Source organism: Rutidosis leptorrhynchoides, chromosome 11, assembly GCF_046630445.1.
Source record: "Rutidosis leptorrhynchoides isolate AG116_Rl617_1_P2 chromosome 11, CSIRO_AGI_Rlap_v1, whole genome shotgun sequence".
NCBI classification, from domain to species: domain Eukaryota; kingdom Viridiplantae; phylum Streptophyta; class Magnoliopsida; order Asterales; family Asteraceae; genus Rutidosis; species Rutidosis leptorrhynchoides.
Genome location: NC_092343.1, coordinates 363,865,071 through 363,887,975, shown reverse-complemented (window position 1 = coordinate 363,887,975; position 22,905 = coordinate 363,865,071). Strand labels below are relative to the sequence as shown.

The window sequence follows — 22,905 nt, the reverse complement described above, 5'->3', positions numbered from 1 at the left end:
TCATTTGTACGTTATGCAATGTACAAAGTTGATTAATTTCCATTTAAGATGGAAAGCAATTGAAAAGCCATGAAAATGATACTAAGGTATCTAAGTAGTAATGTTATCTTATTGTTCTTTAATGAAAATGATTTGAAATCAAAAGGTTGTACACATATTGACTAGGTTGTTATCTCATGGAGTAACAAGAATTAGTCATATGAAGCCTTGTTTACAATGGAGGCTGATTTTTAATGTCAACTAAGGTTCAATAAGCTGTGTAGCTTAACCAATCTTTTGAGAAACTTGGAGTTTATAACAAAGTTATCGATTGAGTAATAGTTTACTCAAATAATTAGTACTTTGTAGTTCATTCCAAGGTCCATTGTAAGTCAAGCACATAGTTGTAAAATGCATCATTACTTAGAGACATGGTTGCAAGAGTTTTAGTAAATATGTAGTACATATCTACGAATGAAATGGTTGTAAATCATTTAAGAAATCCATGCCTAGAGAGATATATTTATGTGACATGTCACGTCTCAGGGGTTGCGTAGATTTTGAGATTATATTGAGTTTTATTTTTCCCAACATATTTAGTGTTTGATATCCATGACAATGTGTTTGTCAAATCTTATATACAAAGTATTATTGTGAGAAAAGTATGTCGGACAGATTAGAGATCAGCTCACTCACATGGGTGATCAGATCTGTCACTTTAGTAGTGACTGGTGAAGTAGCGCATTTTAAGTACATTGTCTGAGTGACAACTGAGCACAAACTTAAAATATTTGATGCTACAGTTGTAAGGTTTACAACAATATGTGAATTATTTAAGTTTCACATCATCTGTCATATATATCCAGATGTGAGTTATTGTGAGAAAGATGTGTTTTTATGAGTAGATAGTGAACTCGAGTTTGAACATTGAGTATGTTTAAGCAATCATATGTGCAACATTGATTTAAAGACATACCTCCATAGGAAAAGGAGAAATGTTGCAGCATGTGATTCATACCACATGTGATCAAACGACCAATAAGGGAAATAGAAGAAAAGATCTCTACTTCTATGTAATGTGAGTCCCTTGAGGTATTAGTAACCTCAATTAATATCCTTATGACTTTTTCTTGTCTCTTGAGGCTTAGTTTGATGTTTGCTATCTTAAGGTGTTGCTTAAGGGTTATGAGCGATTCGACCTGGAGGGACGTTCTTAGAAAAGCAAGTCGAGTTAAGGCCAAAGGATTCTAAGAAGAAGGAAGATCATTTGAAGTTCACATTGATTTGTATTCACCGGCCGGCCAATTATCATGTCTTAGTGACAAGTCTTAGTGATAAATGATAATTGGGAATACAATATAGTTTTATGAGCAAAACTGAGATCATGTGAGTTATTAATGTGATTAATGATCTAGGATATTGCATACTAAATCTACTCTTGTCATTTTGTTTTGAGACGCTATATATTCCTAACAGATGTATAGCACATGTGCTCTCAAAGTATGCTGGTCGCACAGCCTAGTTTCTAGTATGAATGGTTTGCGTACTACACAGTATGTTTTTCAAGATATATGAGTATATCAAAATTGTTTGTGTGCGAGTGGGAGATGTTGAAAATAAATTGTATTTTCACCCACAAACTTTTTGAGTGGGAGTGGTTTGAGTGGAAGTGGTTGAAGTTGTCACTTTCATTTACAAACTTTTTAAAAGGTAACCCATTATAAGAAATGGCTCTAACTCATTGTTTGATTAACACAATTCAGTGAGAATAACATACACATATTGTTTTAAGAGATTGTGAGTATACTTGTTCAAGTGGAACATTGCAAACCGTTGAAGGAACTTAGGCAGTGAAACTTGAAAGCCTTCCTTTTGGTGATCGCTTTCCCGACCGGTGATATAAACAGTCGATCCTATTCGCTTTCGCTGCTCGTATTCGGTATGTCTTGAATCTATATTTTATCTATGTAACATCCCGCCTTTTTCCGTTTACTTTTCCGTTTAACTATTTAAATCCCGTTATATGTTTATAACATCTCCGGTTAATACGTGTTTTAAAAATATCTCGTCTAGGTATTTCACGCACCCGCAAACGAACTTGAGGGACTAGTTTCGCCAAAATGCCAAAGAGGTGACTAGCCTTTGACTAGTCAACCCCCACCCCCATCTTTTCTTTTTCATTTCCCTTTTCTTCTTCTACTTCCATATTTTCTCTAAATTCTCCAATTTCAAGAATCAACATCTAAATCAAATCGAGCAAGCATCCATCTAAACAAATTGCATATTCGGAATCCTCTCATCTTCCTCTTCGATTCCATACCGATTTCATCAAGTTTGGGTAACTTTCTAAAATCACTAGATTTTGTGTTCTTGATGTTTTTAACTTATAAAGTTGTTAATTAGTGTCTATGGCTCAAGTCTAACATGATTATATGATTTATATGCTCGATTTCGTTATTTGAAGTAACTAGCTTAAATATGAACTTTGGTGTGTTTGATTTGGTAATTTGGTTGCTTAAATGTTGTTGTTATGGTAAAGTGCAAGTATTAAATGTGTTACTAATAGCACTAGCTTCAATTTGATGTGTAGGTTGTTTTAGAAAACTTCATAAACTTGATTATTGGTTTTGGTGGATTTGGGTTAGGGTTTGATGAACTTGAAATGAACTTTTGATGCTTTGAATGACATGAAATGTTATTTGTAAGTGTTAGGTTGTATTGTATGCTTGATCACCTTCGAAACGGCATATCATTCATGTAAATTGGTTGCCGAATCATCGAATTTCATTTATGAACTTGAGTGCATTTAATGAGGAGCTTTGAATGTGATTTTGGTTGTTGTAAAAGTAAATGTGATGGATGAAATGTGTTTAGTTGTTTTCCTTGTCAAAATACCTTTTCGATGATATAAGATACATGCTTTGGTTGTTTGCGGGTCATAAATGGTGATTGGTTGAAGTTAGGTTCGTGCATAAAACATAAAAACTGCCAGAATTCTCTGCACAGGTAATGGCGCGGCGCGCCAAAGTGGTCTGTCCAACTTTGTCGATTTTCGAATAATGTTTGCTATGCTACGCACCTCCGATTCACATGTAACTTGTTCTAACATGCTCATATATGATTAAAAACCTCAGAAAAATAGTTCGGGACCCGACCCGAACGTGTTGACTTTTTCGTTGACTTTGACCGACCAAAGTTTGACTTTTTGTCAAACTTAACCAAATGATTATGCAACCTTCCTAACTTGTTTCTATACTTGTATCTTGCATGAAACTTGACAATTTGATTTCACATGCTACATAATCGAGTCGTAACGAGCCATAGGACTAATTGAACATCTTTGACCTATCGTGTTTACCGTTATTGATACGACCTATTTGTTTAGGTCAAGACTAGCACTATCCTTCGCACACGTTATTTTGTGAAGTACTTTTCGTACGTGCACTCAAGGTGAGATCATAGTCCCATCTTTCAAACAACTTTTATGCTTTAAACTATGGGATGAGAAACATATACGTATCATACTTTTATACATTGAACACAAGTACGAAAACGAACATTCCACGTACGGGTTTGAACGAAAATCCTCAATTCAATTATCATTAGTTACACTTGCAGGGTGTAAACGTGAACTTATATTATGTGATCACATGGGCTTGCCGAGCCTCATTCGGATGGTTCGCTACCGTTAGCGGATGAAATATATTTTCGGGTCTAGTGTATGTTCTAACACTACGCAAAGGGTGCAAAACAGTTAAGTTTAATAATTGGGTGCCCGCGAAACAAATAACAACTTTGGAATGCAAATGATTTTGATAATCATATTATATTAAATCTTGTGGTTCAAATGCAACGTTTACTAAAACACCTATGATTTCACCAACGTTTTCGTTGACAGTTTTCTATATGTTTTCTCAGGTCCTTGAAAGCTACTTGATACATGCTTCCGCACTCTTTTTGATACTTGCTTGGATGTCGAGTATGCATGCATAGTTGGAGCGACTTTTAACTACTTTAAATTGTGTCGCATAGGTTTCATTCGTACGTTAAACTTTGTATTGTAACTAATCTTTTGAACGACATTTGTAAACTTGAAACATCCCTTTACTTACGAAATGAATGCGACATATTTTGGTCAAACGTCATAATAAAGACTTATGACCACGCAACGGGACCGAAGTAGTCGGCGCCGTCAAACATGATTTGGTCGGGTCGCTACAGAATGCTTCGAATGGGGCGGCTTTTATACTCGCGTGATAACTATTGTTGTAAGAGAACTCGGCGAGAGGTAAGTGCTTGTCCCAAGCTTTTCCAAAATCAACCACGCAAGCTCGTAACATGTCCTCTAAGGTTTGAATTGTACGTTCGCTTTGTCCATCGGTTTGAGGATGATATGCGGTGCTCATGTCTAAACGCGTTCCCAACGCTTCTTGCAAGGTACGCCAAAATCTAGAAACAAAACGGCCATCTCGGTCGGAGATAATCGATAAAGGTACACCGTGTCGAGCTACGATCTCCTTTATGTAAAGTTGTGCAAGTTTCTCCATTTTGTCGGTTTCTTTCATAGCGAGAAAGTGTGCGGATTTGGTGAGACGGTCAACAATAACCCAAATGGTATCATAACCGCCCGTCGTTTTTGGTAACTTGGTGATGAAGTTCATCGTTATTCTTTTCCACTTCCATTGCGGGATTTCGGGTTGTTGAAGTAACCCGGACGGTCTTTGGTGTTCGGCTTTGACTTTGGAACATGTCAAACACTTGGAAACATAAGTAGCTACGTCCCTTTTGATGTTCGGCCACCAATATAGTTGTTTAAGGTCGTGGTACATCTTATTGGCACCGGGGTGAATCGAGTATCGTGACTTATGGGCTTCATCTAAAATAAGGCTTCGTAGGTCCCCATAACTAGGCACCCAAATCCTTCCGGCGTAATATCGGAGTCCGGTCTCCTTAATTTCGAATCGAGAGACGAGAATGTTCAAGAGCTCGTGTGAAAGGTTTTCATCCTTGAGAGCCTCATCTTGGGCTACCCTAATTTGGCTATTAAGGTTTGTGTGGATGGTGATGTTTAAGGCTCGGACACGAAGAGGCACCGCTCTTTCTTTTCGACTTAAGGCATCGGCTACTACATTTGCCTTTCCGGGATGGTAACGAAGCTCGCAATCGTAATCGTTTAAGGTTTCAATCCACCTTCGTTGTCTCATGTTTAGTTGCTTTTGGTCGAAGATGTGTTGGAGACTTTTGTGATCGGTAAAGATAGTACTCTTGGTTCCATAAAGATAGTGTCTCCACATTTTAAGTGCAAAGACAACGGCTCCGAGTCCGAGATCATGTGTCATGTAGTTTCGTTCATGAATTTTGAGTTGTCGAGAAGCATAAGAAATGACTTTCGTTCGTTGCATCAACACACACCCAAAACCATGTTTCGAGGCGTCGCAATACACAACAAAATCGTCATTGCCTTCGGGAAGTGACAAGATAGGAGCGGTGGTTAGCTTTGTTTTCAAGATTTGAAATGCGGATTCTTGTTCGGTCGCCCAATTGAATTTCTTTCCCTTGTGAGTTAAAGCGGTTAGAGGACGAGCAACCAAAGAAAAATCCTTGATGAATCTACGGTAGTATCCGGCGAGACCCAAGAATTGACGGATGTGAGTAGGAGTAGTAGGAGTCTCCCATTTACTAATGGCTTCGATTTTCGTTGGATCGACTTTAATACCTTGGTCACTTACAACATGACCAAGAAATTGAACTTCCTTTAACCAAAATTCACACTTGGAGAATTTGGCATAGAGTTGTTCTTGTCTTAAAAGTTCAAGCACAAGTCGGAGGTGTTCCTCGTGTTCTTCTTCGCTTTTTGAATAGACTAAGATATCATCGATGAACACGATAACGAATTTGTCAAGATACGGTTTGCACACGCGGTTCATAAGATCCATGAACACCGCCGGTGCGTTAGTGAGACCAAATGGCATTACAAGAAATTCATAACTACCATAACGAGTTCGGAAAGCGGTTTTGGAGACATCTTCCCCCTTAACCCTCAATTGATGATAACCCGAGCGGAGATCGATTTTTGAATATACACAAGACCCTTGTAATTGATCAAAGAGGTCATCGATGCGAGGAAGAGGATATCAGTTCTTAACCGTCAATTTGTTTAGTTCACGATAGTCAATGCACATTCGTAGGGATCCGTCTTTCTTTTTAACAAACAAAATCGGAGCGCCCCAAGGTGAATGGCTAGGTTGGATAAAACCACGATCAAGTAGTTCTTGGATTTGACTTTGCAATTCTTGCATTTCGGATGGAGCGAGTCTATATGGTGCACGTGCTACGGGTGCGGCTCCCGGAATAAGATCGATTTGGAATTCAACCGGTCGATGAGGTGGAAGACCCGGAAATTCCTCGGGAAATACATCGGAATAGTCACTAACAATTGGCACATCATCGATGTGCTTCTCATCGGACTCGACTTTCTTAACGTGAGCAAGGATCGCAAAACAACCCTTACGGAGTAGTTTTCTAACTTTAATACACGAAACGAGGTTGAGTCCGGTGCAACTCTTATCGCCACAGACGATCAAAGGTTCACCATTCTCGATAGGAATTTGGATTGCGTTAAGATCACAAAGGATGTGAGATTTCGTTTTGGCTAGCCAATTCATACCGATTATTACATCGAAACTTCCTAGTTCTATGGGTATCAAGTCAATTTCAAACTCATTACCCAAAATGTTTAACGTACACCCCCGGTAATATTTGTCGGCACTCAATAGTTTTCCGTTGGCCACTTCAATGGTATAAGTGGTATCTAGTGGAAGTGGTGGAGTATTAAAAGAATGAGTCAAAGTCTTGGATACAAAACTCTTATCGGCACCCGAATCGAATAAACAAGTAACATAAGTGTTGTTGAGGAGAAACGTACCCGCGACTAATTCATTGTCATCTCGGGCTTCCTCGGTGTTGATGTTGAAAGCTCGTCCGCGCGTGTTGGTGTTGGCTTTCTTCTTCGGACACGCATTTCTAAAATGACCCGACAAGTACCCGATTTTGGTGCATTGGGCACCTTTTGAGCGACGGGGGCGGCACTTCTACAATCGTTGTGTAAGACCCGAATATTTATTTTGTATACTTGTTTATAAAAGACATATGAGATCAGGTTTCGTTTAATATTTATATGGAATTAATATGCAAAGGAATCTGGTTCAGCTGTGTTGCGCGCCGCGCAGGGTTGGGGCGCGCCGCGCCGATTGCTGCTGACAGAACCCTCTTTATTTTTAATTGCTTTAATGAGGGGTAAAAGGGTAAAATCACATGGGGCCGGATTTGTGAGGCTTATGAGCTAGTTTGGATCAGTTTTGGATCCCATTCACATCCACTCATCATCTTCATCCATTCTTAGAGAGAGAGAGAGAGGCTTAGAGAGAGATTGAAGGTTTTGGTGAGGAAGAAGCTCGAATCGTTCAAAGTCTCGGGTTTTAAAGTTGTTCTCCTCGTTCCTAGCTACGTTGTGGTGGTATTGGTAAGCTCAAACTCCGAATTTCATTTGTTTAACTTGATATTCAATTTAGGGTTTTGAGTTAATTTGTTGAGTAACCCACTTAGGTGATGAAATGGGTTTATGGTGACTAGTTATTCTTGTCACTTGGCGGGTTTTGGGTTGGATGACGATTTGGCCTTGATTAGGCTTTGGTTTGGAGTTTAATCACTAGGTATAGTGATTATTGAAGTATTGGAACCCATTTAGGGTATTATGGGTGACTAATTGTGACTTTGGGTCAAATTAGGTTTTGGTGGTAATTATGACCCGATTGGCGAATTAATGAGGTTTATAAACTTAAAATGGATTAAGTTGAAGTATTAAACCGAGTTAAATGTGTTTTGGTGTCAAACTTGTAAAGGATGAGATTTTGACCTTTATGGGTCAAAATTAGGGTTTAAGTGTCAAAATGGGTATGACACGTGTTTAACACTTGAGTTCGGGTTTATTTAGCATATTATGACCATTCTCACTTGTGTTAGTGATTATTGGTTAGTTCGGATACGGTTTGTGCTTGGAAGTGCATTTGGGTCGAAATTGCACTAAGGGTCGAATTGGGTGGTTTGTAAATCCATCCTAATTGTGTTGTGATATTTGTGATAATGGAATAGGTACTTTCCATTGACGAGTTGCGGATTACTTGGAAGCTTTCTTCAAGACTTCAAGGTGAGTGATAATATCCTATGTGCATATGTATGTGTAGGATGGGTGCGGGTCGGGTGAAATGATTCTCGGTTATAGAGCTCACTTCACATATAGGTGGACTTGATGGACTTGTGTATAAGTCTAATTGGCACGGTTGTGCGTTTTGGTTGACCATCTTTGGCGAGGTGCACATTATCACACATGGTTGTGATTTGGTTGTTATAACCCTAATGGCGAAGGGTTGATATGGTTGTGTTGTGGATGACCCCGATGTGGTGGATTTTATAATCCCGTGACCGTGGGCTTTAGTAATGAGAAATGAATCTCGGGTAGTGCGGATTCATGGTGACTCGGGTTGTTCGGTCACCTTATTGAGGTAGTGGATCTCGGGTAGTGCGGATTCACGATGACTCGGGTTGTTCGGTCATCTTATGGTTGAGAAGTGAATTTCGGGTTGTGCAAATTCACAAGGCTCGGGTTGTTCGGCCAATGTTCGTGTGATTGAGGTTAAGGGGTTAACCTTGTGTATTATTATTATTGTATTATATTAATGTGTTGTTGTGTTGTAGCTAACCCTCCGGGTGTAGCTATTTGGCGATGTTTACTTTGTCGTTGGTGGACTATCTTTTGTGTTGTATCTTTAGCTCGTTGCTTAGATCGTACGGTATGCTTAGTGTAGATGCTTTATACTTGGATGCTTCGGTATGCGGTATTTGTTTTGTGTGGCGTATTCATTTTATACATATATATGTATGTAGTATATTATCATTCACTAAGCGTTAGCTTACCCTCTCGTTGTTGACTCTTTTTATAGATTGCATGCTGATGGTGGCTCGGGTAAGCGCGAGGATTAGAGGACTTGCATAGTTTGCGTAGAAGGCTTGCTTTTGGATTTATTAGGATTGGGTAGCGTATACCCAATCGCCATGCTCGGCTTTGTTTTGTATTAAAAGTCGTATGGTCGAAAATTGTATTTTGATACTTAAAGGGTAATTTGGGTCGATGTGGGCCCCGCTTCGTAAACATAATTTTATTAATAGAACGTGCTAGTTTTTATATATGGAACATGGGGTTAAAAGCGTTACGCCTAAATATGTCGGGAACTAGTCAAACATTTTCGCATTTAAAGACTTTCCGGACAGTCAAGTTTGGCGCGCCGCGCGGCCTATATGGCGCGCCGCGCCAGGTGGCAGTTCAGCAAAATTTTTTTTTTTTTTTGTGATTTTACACGGTTTAATCGCGGGTTGGTTTGGGTTGTTACAAGTGGTATCAGAGCATGGTCTAAGGGATTTAGGTGACTTAAGATAGGTGCCTAGACTTAGACTTTTGTGTGCGCGTAATTTGTTGCGGGACTTGTAGGATTACGGGTCAGGAACGGGTTTAGTTAGTGCCTTGTTTATAGGTCGACTAACGTGTATATTAGTAATGCGGATATTATTAATATATTATTTGTGTTGTGGTGTAATTCTCGCGTGTGCTTCTATCGCGTAGAATTTTGTTTGTGTTTGTTTATAGCATCGAGCGAGGCGGTCGTTGTACTAACGAGTCGATGCGGCGTGCGTGCGTAATAAGAACTTGCAGACCTTATTACGGGTGCAAATCGTGTCTAACAAGTGATGTACGACGAGTGTTTAGCAAGATGGGAGGGTGTTGTGCGTGTCGTTTTATACGTGCGTGGACTAATCGTTTTGCATTCTTTAGAATGACGACGCGAAACGAGACCGAGACGAATGACACGGAATTTAACGCTAGAGTTACGGCCGCCGTTGCGGAGCAAATGAGGGCGTTTCGAGAAGAAATGGATGGGAAGTATTCCGAATTCCAAAATAGGGGTGAAATGGAGCGTTGTCTTAAGAGCTTCATGAGGACTAAACCCCCTATGTATGATGGGAAACCGGATCCTTTGGTGAGTACGACTTGGGTTTCGGATGTCGAAGGGTGTTTTCGTACTATGGAATGCCCACCCGAGAAAAAGACGAGACTCGCTACTAGTTTGTTGCGAGGTAGGGCGAAGGATTGGTTGGATGGCAAGATTGATCTTGTCGGTGGTGAGACGTTTATGGCATTATCATGGGACGAATTTAAGGAGGAATTCTTCGAGGAGTTCCGAACTTCAGCCGATTTATCGGAATTGCGTTGTGAGTTGCGAAATTTGCAACAGGGTTCTATGGACTTGAATACTTTAAAGACGACTTTTATGTCGAAGGCTCGTTTTTGCCCGGAATATTTGGGGAACGATCGTTTGTTGATGGAGGATTTCTATCGAACTTTGAGCGATGACTTGAAAAGCAAAATTAGCCGGGGTTACGCGAAGTCGTTTGCAGAGTTATTTGCGGTGGCTAGAGGTTTCGAGTCTTATACGCGATCGAAAAAGGCCGAACCTTCAAGTGAGAGAAGGGTTATTTCTTATGGTGCTCCGAGTAAGAGGACTAAGGGTCCGAGTGCGAGTACGAGTAATGTGGTAAAGGGCGCGGTGGATTCTCGTGCGCCTAGGTGTTTCAATTGTGGCGTTAGGGGTCACAAGTTGTGGGAATGCACAATGCCGAGAAGTGATGACGGAATGTGCTACTATTGTCATAAAGAGGGACATCGCAAGCCGGATTGTCCCGAGTTGGCGGCGGCGAATGCCGCAAGGAGACGTTGAGGTACGTTTCGTTTTAATAAATATGTCTTTTGAATATTTATTTATGTGGCGTTTAGGTTCGGATTTGTTAGATGCATTGTGTTGTGCATGTTATTGTTAAGGGTGACGTTCCTAATGGAAGTACCCTGTGACGATGTTTGATTTTTGGGACGAAGGGCGTAAGACTTGGTGCAACCAAGCATTCCTTAGTATTTGGGAAATGTTACTACCAAGCCACGGAAATGGATTTGGTGTTCGATTGTTATGCGCGTGTTCGCTTCTGTGTTGAAGTGATGAACCATGGGGTTCGTCGGGTGATTGGAACCTTTGAGATCGAGTGTTTAAAATCTTGACGTATGTTGGTAATGGAGTCTTTATGACGCGACATTAGGTGCCTCTTTTATACCTACTAGCGTGGTGTCGACTCCGATTGTGTTGTGGTTACATTGTACTTAGGGTCCCGGGAGAAACCCTTAGGTACATAAGTGACTAAGTGAAACTTGACAAACTAAAGCAATTGGATAATTGCGAGGGTATGGTTTGTGTAATCGTGCTACACTTTTCGTTCGAAGTGTTTAAGGATTGATTGAAATCCTTTGTATGCTCAAGGTTGGAGCAAGGTGTAGTGATGGGTCGTGTGTACCCAATCGTAGGTAAAGTCTACCTTTGGTAGCATTGTACGGTTGTACGAGTTGTGAGATAGGAACGTGGTTCCAAGTGGGGGAGTCGCACTCCCGCACGAGGAAGTTTTAGTGTGATATTTCGGATGATGCTTTTGGTAGATCCGGAAATTTTTGTCGAGACCTAGTTTTGGTCGATTTGTGGTAGGGTACGATTTCGGATAAATTGTACTTATGGTTTGGATTGGAATTACCACCGAGGTGGTAAGGTGGTAAATCTCGTTGAGAGATAATGGACGTGTTTGGTGAGCAAGGTGAAATCCTTCGGTTAAGGAAGGTGTGTGTCGGGTTCTCTTTTGGAGAATTCTTGTTCGGTACCTATGCTTGATATAGGTGGTTCTTGCTCGATTATGGTATGTGATTGATGAAGCATGACTTTCGGAGTCCGCTGACTTCATCATGGGATTGACGATTAATGAAGCATGATCTTCGGGTCCGCTGACTTCATTATGGTATGGTTGATTGATGGAGCATGATCTTTAGGGTCCGCTGACTTCATCATGGGAGTACGTGATTGATGGAGCATGATCTTTAGGGTCCGCTGACTTCGTCATGAGCGTGGTGTTGAGATCGGTGAAGCATGATCTTCGGGTCCGCTGACTTCATCCGGTATTGAGATTGGTGGAGCATGACCTTCGGGGTCCGCTGACTTCATCAAGAGAGTTGTGTTGTGGGACGTGAATATCGGGTTGTTCGTATTCACAATATTTCGGGTAGTACGATTGTCCCTGTTGGTTGGGCTCATAGTTTGAGGTAGTGAATGTCGGGTAGTTCGGATTCACTAAGGCTCGGGTTGTACGGCCATCCTCGGTTACACTATGTGGCAGTGGTAGTGAATATCGGTTTGCGCGTATTCACGATGACTCGGGTTGTGCGGTCATTCTGTTGTGAGATATATGGATTGGGTTGGTGGATTTCGGGTTGTGCGAATTCACTAAGGTTCGGGTTGTTTCGACCATCCTCCATATGTGTTTTGGCTCGGGTTGTTTCGGCCATGTTGAGTTGTGATCTATCGGTTGTTTTATACACCGATGGTGGAGTCATGAGGACCGTGTGGTTTGATCTATTGGTTGTTTTATACGCCGGTAGTGGGGTCGTGAGGACCATGTTGTGTGATTAGTGATGTGATAGCCGTGTTTCGCTCACATGTTGTCACGGGTGTGACGAGAGTTGATTTTGTACACCTTCGGGTTTAGCGTTGCCATAGTCGTTTTGGACGCTATCGGTTTCTAACCGTTGGATTATGATGTTACAGTAGTGGCGTATTGGTCGTATAGCGCACTACAAAGGATGTCTAGTGATTGGTGTTATCCGCAAGGATTCGTTTGGTTCGGTCTTCATCGTTTCGGATTGTTGACTTTAGGTTGAGACTTGGTTGCTTTTAGCGTTGTACTCGGTAATAGTACACTAAGGAATTAATATCTCGGTATGAGATTGGTTGGGTTTTTTCCCAGTGTTAGGGAATGAGCATGGTGTTAGTGCTCGGATTGTGGATTTGATAAATCGCGGGTGACGATTTAGTTGTGGAAGGCGATTCGTTGGAAAAAATTGCTTAGGAAAGTCGGATTGGACTTATGCTGAGGACCGTAGAGTGGAGTCCGTTTGGTCAAGTGATGAGGATCACGAGGACGTGATCGAGTTTTAAGTGGGGGAGAGTTGTAAGACCCGAATATTTATTTTGTATACTTGTTTATAAAAGACATATGAGATCGGGCTTCGTTTAATATTTATATGGAATTAATATGCAAAGGAATCTGGTTCAGCTGTGTTGCGCGCCGCGCAGGGTTGGGGCGCGCCGCGCCGATTGCTGCTGACAGAACCCTCTTTATTTTTAATTGCTTTAATGAGGGGTAAAAGGGTAAAATCACATGGGGCCGGATTTGTGAGGCTTATGAGCTAGTTTGGATCAGTTTTGGATCCCATTCACATCCACTCATCATCTTCATCCATTCTTAGAGAGAGAGAGAGAGGCTTAGAGAGAGATTGAAGGTTTTGGTGAGGAAGAAGCTCGAATCGTTCAAAGTCTCGGGTTTTAAAGTTGTTCTCCTCGTTCCTAGCTACGTTGTGGTGGTATTGGTAAGCTCAAACTCCGAATTTCATTTGTTTAACTTGATATTCAATTTAGGGTTTTGAGTTAATTTGTTGAGTAACCCACTTAGGTGATGAAATGGGTTTATGGTGACTAGTTATTCTTGTCACTTGGCGGGTTTTGGGTTGGATGACGATTTGGCCTTGATTAGGCTTTGGTTTGGAGTTTAATCACTAGGTATAGTGATTATTGAAGTATTGGAACCCATTTAGGGTATTATGGGTGACTAATTGTGACTTTGGGTCAAATTAGGTTTTGGTGGTAATTATGACCCGATTGGCGAATTAATGAGGTTTATAAACTTAAAATGGATTAAGTTGAAGTATTAAACCGAGTTAAATGTGTTTTGGTGTCAAACTTGTAAAGGATGAGATTTTGACCTTTATGGGTCAAAATTAGGGTTTAAGTGTCAAAATGGGTATGACACGTGTTTAACACTTGAGTTCGGGTTTATTTAGCATATTATGACCATTCTCACTTGTGTTAGTGATTATTGGTTAGTTCGGATACGGTTTGTGCTTGGAAGTGCATTTGGGTCGAAATTGCACTAAGGGTCGAATTGGGTGGTTTGTAAATCCATCCTAATTGTGTTGTGATATTTGTGATAATGGAATAGGTACTTTCCATTGACGAGTTGCGGATTACTTGGAAGCTTTCTTCAAGACTTCAAGGTGAGTGATAATATCCTATGTGCATATGTATGTGTAGGATGGGTGCGGGTCGGGTGAAGTGATTCTCGGTTATAGAGCTCACTTCACATATAGGTGGACTTGATGGACTTGTGTATAAGTCCAATTGGCACGGTTGTGCGTTTTGGTTGACCATCTTTGGCGAGGTGCACATTTTGTGTGCACATTATCACACATGGTTGTGATTTGGTTGTTATAACCCTAATGGCGAAGGGTTGATATGGTTGTGTTGTGGATGACCCCGATGTGGTGGATTTTATAATCCCGTGACCGTGGGCTTTAGTAATGAGAAATGAATCTCGGGTAGTGCGGATTCATGGTGACTCGGGTTGTTCGGTCACCTTATTGAGGTAGTGGATCTCGGGTAGTGCGGATTCACGATGACTCGGGTTGTTCGGTCATCTTATGGTTGAGAAGTGAATTTCGGGTTGTGCGAATTCACAAGGCTCGGGTTGTTCGGCCAATGTTCGTGTGATTGAGGTTAAGGGGTTAACCTTGTGTATTATTATTATTGTATTATATTAATGTGTTGTTGTGTTGTAGCTAACCCTCCGGGTGTAGCTATTTGGCGATGTTTACTTTGTCGTTGGTGGACTATCTTTTGTGTTGTATCTTTAGCTCGTTGCTTAGATCGTACGGTATGCTTAGTGTAGATGCTTTATACTTGGATGCTTCGGTATGCGGTATTTGTTTTGTGTGGCGTATTCATTGTATACATATATATGTATGTAGTATATTATCATTCACTAAGCGTTAGCTTACCCTCTTGTTGTTGACTCTTTTTATAGATTGCATGCTGATGGTGGCTCGGGTAAGCGCGAGGATTAGAGGACTTGCATAGTTTGCGTAGAAGGCTTGCTTTTGGATTTATTAGGATTGGGTAGCGTATCCCCAATCGCCATGCTCGGCTTTGTTTTGTATTAAAAGTCGTATGGTCGAAAATTGTATTTTGATACTTAAAGGGTAATTTGGGTCGATGTGAGCCCCGCTTCGTAAACATAATTTTATTAATAGAACGTGCTAGTTTTTATATATGGAACATGGGGTTAAAAGCGTTACGCCTAAATATGTCGGGAACTAGTCAAACATTTTCGCATTTAAAGACTTTTCGGACAGTCAGGTTTGGCGCGCCGCGCCAGGTGGCAGTTCAGCAAAAAAAAAAAAATTTGTTTGTGATTTTACACGGTTTAATCGCGGGTTGGTTTGGGTTGTTACACGTTGGCCACATGACCACCCCTTTGGCACCGGTGGCAAAATAGATTGCTACATTCACCATAGTGGTGTTTGTGGCATTTGTTGCAAAAGGGTTTATTTCCGCCATAACTTTTCTTGGCGTCGGAGGTGAAAGGCTTTTTGGTGAAGTTGTTGTTGTAGTTGTTGCTTGATTGGGGGGCTTCCCATTTTCTTTTGTTGCCGCCCGATTTATCCTCGGCCTTAGGTGCCGGAACTACGATTTCGTCAACCGTTTCGATCAATTGGCGGGCCATGTTCAAAGCTTGTTGTAGGTTAGCGGGTTTGGATGACATCACTCCTTGTTTGATGCTCTTTGAAAGACCATCCATATAGAGTTCAACCCTTTGAGATTCGGGGTTCACGAGGTTGGTACACATCAAGGATAGCTCGGCGTATCGTTGATTGTAGGCCTTGAGATCGTTTCCGACCGCCTTTAAAGTCCTTAGCTCTTGTTCGAGCTTTCGGGTTTCTTCACGAGGGAAAAATTCGACGATCATTCTCTCTCTCAAATCGGCCCAAGAGAGGGCGTGAGCTTCATCGGTACCCACCGATTGTACATACGTGTTCCACCACGTGAGGGCGATACCGGCAAAGGTGTGGGTGGAATATTTGACTTTATCTTGGTCTCGACAACCGCTTATGCTAAAAACGGCTTCCGTTTGTTCGAACCATCGAGTGAGTACAACCGGTCCCACGGTTCCATCAAAAGTGTGAGGTTTGCACCCCATGAAGGCTTTGTAGGAGCACCCTTCGCTTGAGTTACCGGCCCCTTGATTGTTGTTGTGGTTGTTGTTATTGTTGGAGGAGTGATCGGCCATGGCCGCTTCCACGGCGGTGGCTATCATTCGTTGTAGTGCTTGTTCGGGAGTATGGCGTGGCACACGACGAGGAGGCATTGTTCCTTCAAAACACAAGAATACCGTTGATTAGTATTCTTAATAAGACTAACCATGATATGGAATAAGGATAGAGAGAAATTTTTCCTTGACTCGTCTTAAATTCTTTATGTCATAATGTCGGAATGTTCATATGAGTCACCGTAATATAATCCCGGAAATTATATTACCCTAATTCATATGTGCATTCGACACTAATTCATATAGTCAAGGTGGCGCGTCAATTGAATCAAGTAACGTGAGATTAAGATTGAATAAGAATTAGATATGATAGGCGAGTTCGAGTATAATGCACAAGTAGTCAAGTAATTCCTACTTCAAGTCTATATGCCGGTTGTAGTCTAGACTCACCAATGTACCATGTGACTCGGAGTCGACACCAATGAACTCTAAATCCCTACAACCAACGCTCTGATACCATCTGTAGCACCCCAAGTAAAACGTTCCCCGTAGCATGATATTGTCCGCTTTGCAGAGATAGGGACGTACCCTTGTCTCTCCCGTAGGTTGCTCACGGATTTTTCTTGGCCACCAAACACGACGAGCACTTTTCCAGTAGGTCACCCATCCTGGTAGTGCTCTCGCCTGAGCACGCTTAACTGCAGAGTTCTCATGGGATCTGCTGCGCTTGTGGTCCCAAAACGCGTCATGCTAGGAAAGGTCTCCACACCCTTATAAGGCATGCTTCGTTCCCCTCTCCAACCGATGTAGGACGGATGTAACACGGATGTTATAATCTTTCATCTTTGTTTGGCTTGATCATTTTCTAATGATCTTGCCTTCGTTTTATAGCATTCGATATTTTAGCCGAGAAAAAAAAAATGTTTATATAATCTCATATGTATTAAATTAAATTGAAAGAATATATTGTAACTTTGGGTTCTACTGCATACTTCAGCCGTACCCGTGACCAGGGGTGTCTTCGGTGCATGTGTGAAGTGTGCAGTCGCATAGGGCCCCAAATTTTTAAGGGGCCGAAAATTTTGAAAAACCTAGGTAATAATTCATCTATTCGTACATCGTAACAGAATATCTTACTTGCGGTCTATCATCCTACAAGAAAAACTTAATAGATTGATGTTTATAGGTATTAAAAACAATATAATGGGAGTATTGACTATAAAGAGTTGACCAATTACTTCGTTACAAAAAATGTTTGGATTACGGTTTATATAAACAATAGTGTAACTATAACGAGTTGACAACTATTTGAGAATAACACTTTGCAACGGTTGCTTTGAAGTTTTTAATTCTATTGATTACGCTATCATAGTATTATATATTATACGTATTGAAAAAATTAGCAGTTATAGGGACCACTTTTAAGTTTCAAACAGGGCCTCCGAAATTAGTGAGACGGCCATGTCCGTGACACTACATGTTGAGTTTTAGATTATCACGCTAACTTTAATCCTTATCAAATCAATATCAATATCAATATTATCTTTTCTTTATACACTAAAATATAATCTAATCGATTGAAATAGAATTTAAACATGAGACAGATATAGTATGACTTACGCTGAACTAACAATTATATATAACAACAAATCACAAGAAACGAACCTTCTTGTAGTAATTGAAAAAATTAAACAACTACAAATTATGAAATTAACTAACCTTCTTGAAGAGCTTGTCATCGTCTTTTAAGAGGTTGATACAAGAGAGATGACTTTATCAAAGATGAAAAATGAAACATTATGTTATACAGTGAACACTATATATGAATTATTTTTGACATAATTACGCGAAGAGTCCCTGTGATTTACACATAATATGTGCTCAGTCTCCAGATTATTTTTCTTGCATTGACAGTCCTTATGGTATGCACATCTTGCGCGTCCGTAAAGACTAACAGTCAGTTACAAACTATGTTTAATCACCTCACATGCATTGCACATGAGGGTAGATCTATCATTTTGCTTTTATCATCACCTTCATCTTAATATTCATCTTCATCCATAAAATACACTTCTCAAACCCTAATTTTTCAACTTCAAACCTATTTATCAATTTAAATCACAATCTTACAAATCACCAAATCAAAAATATTCTCTTAGATCAAACTCTACCAAAACCCTAAATCCAACCTAACCAAAATACCAAAATCATACCATACCAATCTCTCTTAACTATTCTGAATTTTAAACAATAAAAAATATAAACAAATTCATCGAACAAAAACAATACTTGAATATGAAATCATAAGTATCCTTCGATCAAAAAACCAAAAAACTTAAATTTGAACATAAACATAATGTTCCTACACCATGTATACAAACATCTGGGTATATAAACAACATGGAATGTCTCGATTTAAAACTTGTATACTTAAATTCTGTACTTCAATTCTTCAATGACAAAAACACATTGTAAATAAAAACAAAATGAACACAGAAAAATTTATATATATATATATATATATATATATATATATATATATATATATATATATATATATATATATAGTGGTAGGATCAAGAGGGAAGTAACCAATCGGGGGGAAGCGGAGGGAAGCAAAAACCTTTTTTTTTTTTGTTTTTTGAAAAAACTTTGTTCACGAACATTATAGATGGGATGAAAATATGAACATTTAGTAGAGACACTTTGTGATAAATGTTTTTATTTTCGCGGGAAAACGCTTGAAGAAGTAATATATAACAATTATCGTATTTTTCGAGCGTATGTTGAGGTTTTAGCTATTGGGGTTTAGATATTAGGGTTTATAGGGTTTAGATATTAGGGTTTAGAAATTTAGGGTTTAGGGTTTAGATTTAAGATTTAGATTTAGTTTTTAACACGAACGGTTTAGAGTTTAGGGTTTAGGGTTTGGTGTTTTGGGTTTATGGAATAAACCATAAACCCAAAACACCAAACCTCAAACCCTAAACCCTAAACTCTAAATCGGGCTAAATTTTACTTCACAAAACATGAAGAAGAAAAAAACGTTCATATTCTTCACGAACAATATTATCTTGAATGTTATTTCTGTCGATCGTTTTCCCGCCTAAATAATAACATTCATCACGAAGTGTCTCTTCTAAATGTTCATATTTTCGTATGATCTTGATGACGGAAAAAAAAAATTCCAAAAAAAAAACGAAAAAAAATAATAATTTTGCTTCCCCCCACTTCCCCCCGATTGGTTACTTCCTCATTGATCCTGCCCCTACAGAGGCGGACCTTCAAGGGAGGCGTGGAAGGGTGCCAGCCCTCCCAATATTTTGCGTTATTACTAGAAATTTAATATTATACAGGTTTAAAAAATAAAACTTTTATATATTAGCCCTTCCAGAATATTATAACTAGCCTTTCCAAAATACGTTGGAATATTTTCGCCCTCTCAGTAGTAAAGTTCAAGATCCGCCACTGTGCCCCTATATATATATATATATATATATATATATATATATATATATATATATATATATATATATATATATATATATATATAGTGGTAAGATCAAGAGGGAAGTAACCAATCGGGGGGAAGCAAAAACTTTTTTTTTTCGTTTTTTGAAAAAACTTTGTTCACGAACATTATAGATGAGATGAAAATATGAACATTTAGTAGAGACACTTTGTGATAAATGTTTTTATTTTGGCGAAAAACGCTCGAAGAAATAATATATAACAATTATCGTGTTTTTCGAGCGTATTTTGAGGTTTTGGCTATTGAGGCTTAGATATTAGGGTTTATAGGGTTTAGAAATTTAGGGTTTAGGGTTTAGATTTAGGATTTAGATTGAGTTTTTAACACAAACGGTTTAAAGTTTAGGGTTTAGGGTTTGGTGTTTTGGGTTTATGGAATAAACCCAAAACACCAAACCCTAAACCCTAAACTCTAAATCGGGCTAAATTTTACTTCACAAAACATGGAAAAAAAACGTTCATATTCTTCACGAACAATATTATCTTGAATGTTATTTTTGTCGATCGTTTTTCCGCCTAAATAATAGCATTCATCACGAAGTGTTTCTTCTAAATGTTCATATTTTCGTGTGATCTTGATGCCGGAAAAAAAAATTCAAAAAAAACGGAAAAAAAAAAAAATTTGCTTCCCCCCGATTGGTTACTTCCTCATTGATCATGCCCCTATATATATATATATATATATATATATATATATATATATATATATATATATATATATATATATATATATATATATATATATATATATATATATGAGGAATATTCATTTGAGTCCATAAATTAAGTTGAGATTCAAGGGACCAATGAGAGCGCGACATGTGTCGCGAAAATCACATGTGATTGAAAAAAAAAAATCAAAAATTTTTTTTTTCAAAAAAAATTTTTAAATTTTTTTTTCGAAATTTAAAAAAAATAACATGTGATTGAATTGTACAATCACATGTGATTGAATTGTACAATCACATGTGATTGGATTTGCCATGCATAATCACATGTGATTGGGTTTACAATCACATGTGATTGACATGCATAATCACATGATTTTTTAAAAAAAAAATTTCGAAACAAAAATTAGGAAAAAAAATTCAAAATTTTTTTTTTTCGAAAAACAAATTTAAAAAAAAAAAGTTTTCGAATTTTTTTTTTCAATCACATGTGATTTTCGCGCCACATGTCGCGTTCTCATTAGTCCCTTTGTTTTCAAGCAAATTTATGGATGCAAGTGATTACAACTCATATATATATATATATATATATATATATATATATATATATATATATATATATATATATATATATATATATATATATATATATATAGTAATCGTTCAACACCATTTATTTCGAATCTGGATTTGTTAATTTTTGATTTTCATATACGTTCTACATCGTCGGATTCAAAAACACGCTCAGCAGTTCCATTGAATTTGATTATGTGTTCTCCACCGTCAACTAACGAACCAAAATTCCTTCGTTTCATACCGATCTAAAAATGAATTGAATTTATCGAACCTTATATAATAACCAGGTTCCTCATGTGGTGGTTTAACATATTACATATTTCGAAGTGGTTGTGAATCATTGTTAGTAAATAAAGAACTAAGGTTTCTAGTAGTTGTTAGTGAAATTAGAAATGGCCAATCGAGGTTTCATTAACCCCATTTGTATGGGTAAAATACGAGTGATATAGAGGTGAAATGTAAAAATTGTTTTCTATAACATTGATTTTTTGTTGATTTCAGTGTTTGGGCCAAACAAATTGGTTTACATCACTATTTTCTGTTCATGAAGCTATTCTTCAAATTAACACAGTGATATATCAGCTCTACATCACTATTTTCTGTTCATTTCCACTAATCTATTACGTTTCACTCCCAACCATCACACTTCACCATATTAATCAATAAATACACAATACAACTTTTGATGCAAATTGTACAACAAAATTTTACAAAGAATATGTGATGAGAAATGCTTGAAATTAACTAAATGGATAACTAGTTCATATTGGCAATGGTTTGACAATACACTCCCAATGGTGGCTCCATATTGGCACTATATTCACTAACCAAAGACATTCCCATCGAGAGTGGTCTAAAAAAACTTTGATTCTGTACACAATTACATTTTGATTTGGTTAGGATTTTTGGTTTTGCTTTTGATATACAAGTGGTTTGATTGGCTCGATTTGATCTTGTTTAGTAGAAATGGAAAATGGGGGAAGAAGAAATGGAAAAGGAAATGAAGGAATTACTCTCATGCACCAGACATGTGATCAAATTTAACGGGGTTTTTTGACGATCGTCAGTGTCAAGGATTATTCACATAAAATGTGCTAACTACGAGGACTGTCCACATAATAAGCATAGTTTAGGACTGAGTGCGTAATTTATACATACCACAAGGGCTATTCGCGTAATTATGTCTTTTTATTGTATTATTTTAATTTTAAGATGCTTCGTCCGTTTCCTTAAAGACAATGGTTACCATTTATCAAGAATATACGGATATTAGAGTTGATAATTTTATAGTAACCTGGATCTAGATACAATTTATTGTGATTTTAATATAGTACTTTAGGGTTTGTTCCAGAATTAAATCATGAAAGAAAAAAAAAATGAAGTGAAGAGGAGTGAAATGGAAGGAACTTGAATCTTTTCAATTTGAAAAGAAAGTTTGAAGGGAGAATTATGTTAAATCTATCCATTCACTTTCTCATTTCTTTTATGTTAAAACTTTAGAACACCAATTTCAATTAGTTTTTTTCTCATTCTTTTTCTTTCTCATAAAATTAAACTATGAAACAAAAACAAAGCCTTATTGTTATACTCTAGGCTTTAAATTTAAAATATAACCATGTTCATTCGAATAAAATGACATACATAAAACATATTTCTTTCCTCTACTCGAGAAATTTAAGGATCTTCGATCATTTCATAGCATATATTATATTATATAAAAATTAATATTAATTAATTAATTAGTACTCCATAATAACAATAAGAGTGCTCCCATCGGTACCGCCCAAGCTGGGCGCCGATGGAACCAAACCCGCCCAGGGGTCGCCCAGGCCTCCCGTCCATTTACAACATATTT

At 38.5% G+C, this 22,905-nt stretch overlaps 1 protein-coding gene across 1 annotated transcript in view; it reads right to left on the bottom strand.

Annotated features, from left to right (window-relative positions):
* The window catches only part of LOC139877240 (secoisolariciresinol dehydrogenase-like), a 36,808-nt gene that overhangs the window by 12,910 nt on the left and 993 nt on the right, over positions 1-22,905 (bottom strand). The window lies entirely within an intron of this gene.